We start from the raw sequence: 6,000 nt of genomic DNA on the forward strand, positions 1-6,000 counted from the left end.
TCAAGCACATTAGTTCCGTGTATTTACAATATCAGGTGGTGCAGCCACTTCCAACATCCGCTGTTTAGGAATGTTTAGATAAAACTGGTATACAAAAACAAAAAGGAAGGTGCACTCCAATAAAGTCAATAGAGCAAAAGATGATTTAAAAAGTCTCTTCTTTATTCAGAAATCATATTTTTCAATCAGCACAGGCACAGCCAACGCGTTTCGTTCCCCTAGTGCCACGGGAACTTCGTCAGGGCAAAAATATGTGTAGCAAACTCAATAGTCAAGAGTACAGGAAAGATCCGTCCTAGTAGTAGGCGTCCTAATATTGTAAAACTTTAGAACTGATCCTTGGGGTACCGTATTCAGGTTCCTCCAGTGATCCACCGTTTGGAATTCATTGAATAGTCCAATTTATTGCAGATAGGCGCCAAGATTATTCGCTGACCAGTAGGGGTAAAAGATACTTTCAATAGTCGAAATAATGACCATAGGAGGTATGTTTTCACACTCAGGAAAGGAATAAAAAGATATATTTCCTCCACAGAATAGATACCTCGCTTCGAATAGTGCGAGATTCAAAATCGGATGAGTTAGGACCGTCTTCGGAGTAGTACTTGCAATTTATACAGCAAACAATTACGTCGTGGGGAGATTGTTTTTGTGCAGGAAGGGGCACCTTCCTGCACAAAACAATCAATACAGGTATTTTCCTCTGTCAATGCGTGCTGTAGAATGCAGCACGCATTGAAAGAGGAAAAACGAGGAGAAATGAAAAAATGTCTCCTTGTTGCGCCTCGCTTCGCCACCTCTAGGATTTCTCGTAAATCTGGAGATGTGCCTTGTTCCATGGGTGTTGCATGGGAACACTCATAGCAACACCCATGGCACGCCCCTTCAACGCAAAATGCTGCATGTGAAAGGGCCGTATTTACAAGGAGAGGAAAAGTCACACAGGGTGGGTTTTCATCTCCTTGTAAATACGGAGGAGCCCCCTGCGCCACCAGTACGTCACGAAAAGTGACGTACTGGTGGCGCAGGGGGCTTGTAAATGTGCCCCCAAGTTGTTTTCTCTATTTGATTCGGGAGTGTTTCATCCCTCCATATTTCAAAGATGTTTTATCGTTCATAAGATGTTTATGCTCTGCAGCATAGAAGGGTCATGTATATGTATGTTCTACAGAAATATGTTCCATTTCTTGGAAATATATTTATGGTATATTACATTTCTCTAGCTGTTCGGTTGCATTCGTATGCATCACAATCGGAGCAAGCATTCCCAGCGGAATGGATGCCTGCATTGTGTAAAGCAGGGGTGCAGTTCATCCCTGCACCCTGTGGCCGGCACTCCAAGGTGCCTGCCACCGGGTGCAGGGATCAACATGGCGGGCTCGCACCCATGGGGGCCCTGCTGGGGGCCCTCAGAGACAGTTTCCGACTGCCTTTTCGTTTTAGAAACACCGTCACGAAAAGGCAGTAAAAAACTGCCATGTACTCCCTCGGTCGTAAAGAGGCGACCGGGGGAGTACTGAAGGATTTCTCGACAGCAGACTGGCTCTCGGAGCCTGTTGTAAGCCATCCGTAAATCCGAGTCGGATTCCATACCGACTGAGCCCATCGGAATGGCTCAGTCGGAAAGAAATCCAGCCGGCACATTCCGATGCGGTCGGAAGGGCTCCGAACATCGTTCGTTCGGAGCCCTTTCGATCGGAATCGGCCCCTTAGTCTCTTGCCGTCCAAACAAAGTGATACCCACGGACTCCATTAGGGAGGGGATGGAGACAATCATGGGATCCCTCTCTGTGAGGTCGACTTACTCTTTTCTCCTAGATTACAGGTTCCTACTTAGGTTCTCTTTCCAGGTCGACCAGTCCTTCTGGGTAAAACTCCTAGACTCTCGAGTACAGCCTGTTTTTACTGATACTTAATCATTGGATTAATGGTAACCAGTGATTCAAATAAAGATTGTGTATGTATGTATTTAATATAACAGGATACCCAGAGCAATCAGGAAAGAGTAAAACAATTAGTAAAGAGAGAAAAAAAAAAGAAGAAGTGGACTTCCAGTGAGGGCCGTGCAGTAAAAGAATGGGAAAGAAGTTTATCTACTACGGGGAGCATGCATTCTCCACCCAGTTGTCCCAGATACTCCAACACTCCGTTCTCTTATTGGAACGCGTTGCCCTGTAAATTTTGGCTATTCTATGAATCGAGTTTACCCAGTCATGTTCTAAGGGTGCAATAGGTAAGACCCACTTAATGCACAGCTCTCTACGTGCAAAAAAACCAGCTGCATTGTACAGTCAGGTGGAGAAACAGCAAAGGCTACCAGTCACTTACTGACCTAACCTGGCCGCTCAGACCAATCCTGTCACTGCTCTCATGCTGAGAGCAGTGTCTGAATTGGGTGTTAGTGGCCCATGGACTTCCTCATACTTTTTCACCAAGGTGGCTGGCAGTGGGAGCGGTAGCGTGAGGTAATTGTTTTTTATTATTATTATTTGCCCCCGCAGTTTGTTTTGGCAATAGCCGCACCTGCATGTACACTCAGCCATACACTTACGGGTACACAGGCACAAACACAGAATGAACACATGCTCACAAACCAACTCACTTAGACATGCAATATTTGTCCAGTGCACACATAAACGTTGATAACATATATAGTATGCATTTTGAGATACAAGCAGTCTTATTCACTGCATTGTTATAAGTGTATAGTTGACCCATTCAGTGTAGCGTTACAATTCAGAAAGAATTATGTTGTCACCAAGAACATGCATATATAACTAATGCTTTTCCATACATATATGTTCACCAAGAACACACGCACACACATACACACACACATATACACACACATATATATATATATATATATATATATATATATATATATATATATATATATATATTGTGTGTGTGTGTGCGTATATATATATTTGTGTTCCAATGTGCCCTGCCCTGCGCAATAGGAGGTCACTCGACATTGCTTGAGTTTAAAATGCAGCCTGCTGTCTTGGTTCACATTCATTTTTCAGGCCGACGCATTTCAGGATCTCACATCCCTTCTTCTTGGGTCGCAAACAAGTAATGAACAACTTCCTTGTATTGTCACTTCAATTTAATCATTGGTATGCCTGCCCCCAGTGGGTGTGTGTTCCATTGCTTCCTAGGACATTGAGTCCTGCAATGCGAGATAGATTAATTAATTCCTTTAGTAAGGTCATAACATTGTTTGGAATTAAAACTAGTTTTTAACCTTAGTAGGTAGGCAAGACTTGATCACAAACTAGATTTGCATAAGCTGTACTGTTAAGCTCCGGAAGTCCAAAGCTTCGGTCTCGCAGGCTGGCTTGCCTTTCTCTTCCAGCCTGCGATGGTGCACCTCCTCACGGCCGGATGCCGTGTATAATTTTGTTCCAATGTGCCTAGCGCAATTGGAGGTCACTCGACATTGCTTGAGTTTAAAATGCAGCTGGCTGTCTTGTCTCACAATTATTCTGTACTGTACTGTTAAGCTCAGGAAGTCCAAAGCTTCAGTCTCGCAGGCCGCAGGCTGGTTTGCGTTGGGCAAGGCACATTGGGACAAAATGAACATATATATATATATGTATATATAAATATATGTATATATATATATATATATATATATATATATATATATATATATATATATATATATATATGTATGTATATATATATAATGATTTTGCATGTATATAGGACAGTACATGACCTCAGTAGTTTCCAATAGTTGTTCAGGATAAGCGAACAAGCACCTACGAAAGCCAACACCTCACAAAGGACTTTTTCAAGGTTGTGGAGACATAGCATAGTACAGGTATGGATAAAGAGATTGAAGATATCATGTTGGAGTTACAATATATGTTGTTCAAGGACCAGAGGAACCATAAGTCTGTGATAAGTTTAAGGTAGGAGGAGCTCCCTGGGTTATTGTAAGATCAGGCATGCGTACCAGATAAATCACCATATTAAATGTATCAATTTCAGTGGAAATTATTAAACAGCAATGTCACCCTTGTTTTAATGGTATGGACAGAAAAGCAAGTGATATTGTACAAAAATGGAAATTGTCCAACGCAATCGTGCGTGTAATGATGTAAAGTTACACAGTTACAGGACATCATTGTTGCAAACTCTGAGGAAACAAGGAAAATAAGAATATTTAGGAGTAATTAAGAACTGAGATAGTAATTTAAGTGGAATGAGCCTGCATGGTTGATACCCACATGATGCTATGAACCACCAAATGAGGTGACTAGGATGGTGTAAGGATGAGCCACCCCGCCCCCTCTTAAGAAGCACCCGGACCCCAACCCAGCACCCGTAGCCCATTCAGACTTACCTTTCCATCTCCCGACCGACGACCTGTCCCGTGGACCCAGTGTCTATGAAGAAAAGAAAAAAGATAATGGAATACAATGGAGATGCTTGGACAAAGAAGGAAGGCGGAGTCAGGAACATAGAAGACCAATCAACGATGAGCAGAAACCTGGAGGGACGTATGTTCAGACCTGGGGCAGAAAGCGGAGGAAGGCAGAATCCGCAAGACTCCAGAAAGGAAGGAGGAATCTGGACTCAAGGGTCTAAAGGGGAGGAGGGCGAAGACGCCGGGGTAGAGGAAGAAGACAGATGTCCAGGTTCAGCAGCGAAAAACTGGAGAACAGCGCAAGAGGACGACAAGGCTCTAGAAGAATGAAACGAAGAGCGATGGTCACCCTGGGAAATCTGAAGATCCTGACACAGCTTTAACCGGTATGTGAAAAGGGGGATGACAGTAGCCTTGGGGTTGTATGGATTGGAGAAGGGAAATAAGGGGAGAGAAGCTTAGAGAGGCTCATGATGAGTGGTGTCTAATGATCTGAAAGAGAGTCCCTGATTCAATACCAATTTTACTGATTGAACTCAAAAGAAACACACAGACGTAAAGGAATAAAAGCCAAAGACAAACGTATATACAAAGAGTATAAGAAGAAAGGATTAAGGCAGTAGCTTAAGGGAAGTCATAGAAAGGATTCAAGAAGACTGAAATAAAAGTCCATGTAATTAGTTGGAAAAACAAGAGAATAAAGCGACACAGATTTAGTTATATGCAAGTGTTTATTTTCTCTTTCTCTTCTATTTGCACAATATCTTCCCATCTTTCCCCACCCCTTTATTGAGGGTTAGATGCTATAAAGATTTAAGGGGTAATAACTCAAGAAAAGCATTTTTTATGTACACCTGGGTGTGGTGATGGTCTCTGTCATTATTGAACTTAATAGACAGACCATTTTACTTACCTCGGCTTCCTTGTGGTCTTTCCTGGTACCCGGGGATGATGCATCACTGGAGACCGGACCTGGGACCTAAGAAAAAATCAAGAAGAAAAGAGTTTCACTAAAGAATTAAAAAGTCCTGATAAACCAAGAACAATTATCAGAACCAAGACATATTTTTCTTGGTGTTTTACTCAAATTTCTCTTGATCCATTGACTTCTCAAAATAAAAACGGCAAGATTAAGAAACACATACGGCTTCCCAGATTTATTTTCTGCCCATCCCTCACAGATGGGTACTACTATATTGCTAGATGTTTACCCAGAGTTCTAAGTGATAACTTCAACATGCTATCTCCAAACTCTTTATCCATAACTGTTCTATGCCATGTCTCCACAACCCTAAAAAAGCAATTTGTGATAAAATACTTGTACGCTGTAGTAGGCGCTTGTTCACTTGGCCTGGGCAACTATTGGTGTCAGGCCTGTCAGTCTTTGGGTGGTCTTCCCCCAAACTTTTTGCCTGCTTGCCTCAAATATTGCTGAATTCATTTTTGTTGGCCTTAGGACTCTGTGCACTTTACCACCACTAACCAGTATTAAAGTGCTTGTGCTCACTCCCCTAAACAGGGTTCATTTACTTAAAAGTCCCATGTAGAGTGGTATATAATATACCCAGGGCCTGTAAATTAAATGCAACTAGTTGGTCTGCAGCATTGTTTTTTCCACT

General features: G+C 42.4%; 1 long non-coding RNA gene across 1 annotated transcript in view; it reads right to left on the reverse strand.

Annotated features, from left to right (window-relative positions):
• LOC144785467 (uncharacterized) overlaps positions 1–5,340 on the reverse strand; it is a 52,855-nt gene extending 47,515 nt beyond the window's left edge. Inside the window, exons 1-2 of the long non-coding RNA XR_013601911.1 lie at positions 5,295–5,340; positions 4,358–4,400 (exon numbers count right to left, since the gene is read on the reverse strand). This is a non-coding gene — a long non-coding RNA (uncharacterized LOC144785467). The remainder of the gene's footprint in view (positions 1–4,357; positions 4,401–5,294) is intronic.
• Between the last annotated feature and the right edge of the window lie 660 nt (positions 5,341–6,000).

Source organism: Lissotriton helveticus, chromosome 10 (genome assembly GCF_964261635.1).
Source record: "Lissotriton helveticus chromosome 10, aLisHel1.1, whole genome shotgun sequence".
Lineage (NCBI taxonomy): Eukaryota > Metazoa > Chordata > Amphibia > Caudata > Salamandridae > Lissotriton > Lissotriton helveticus.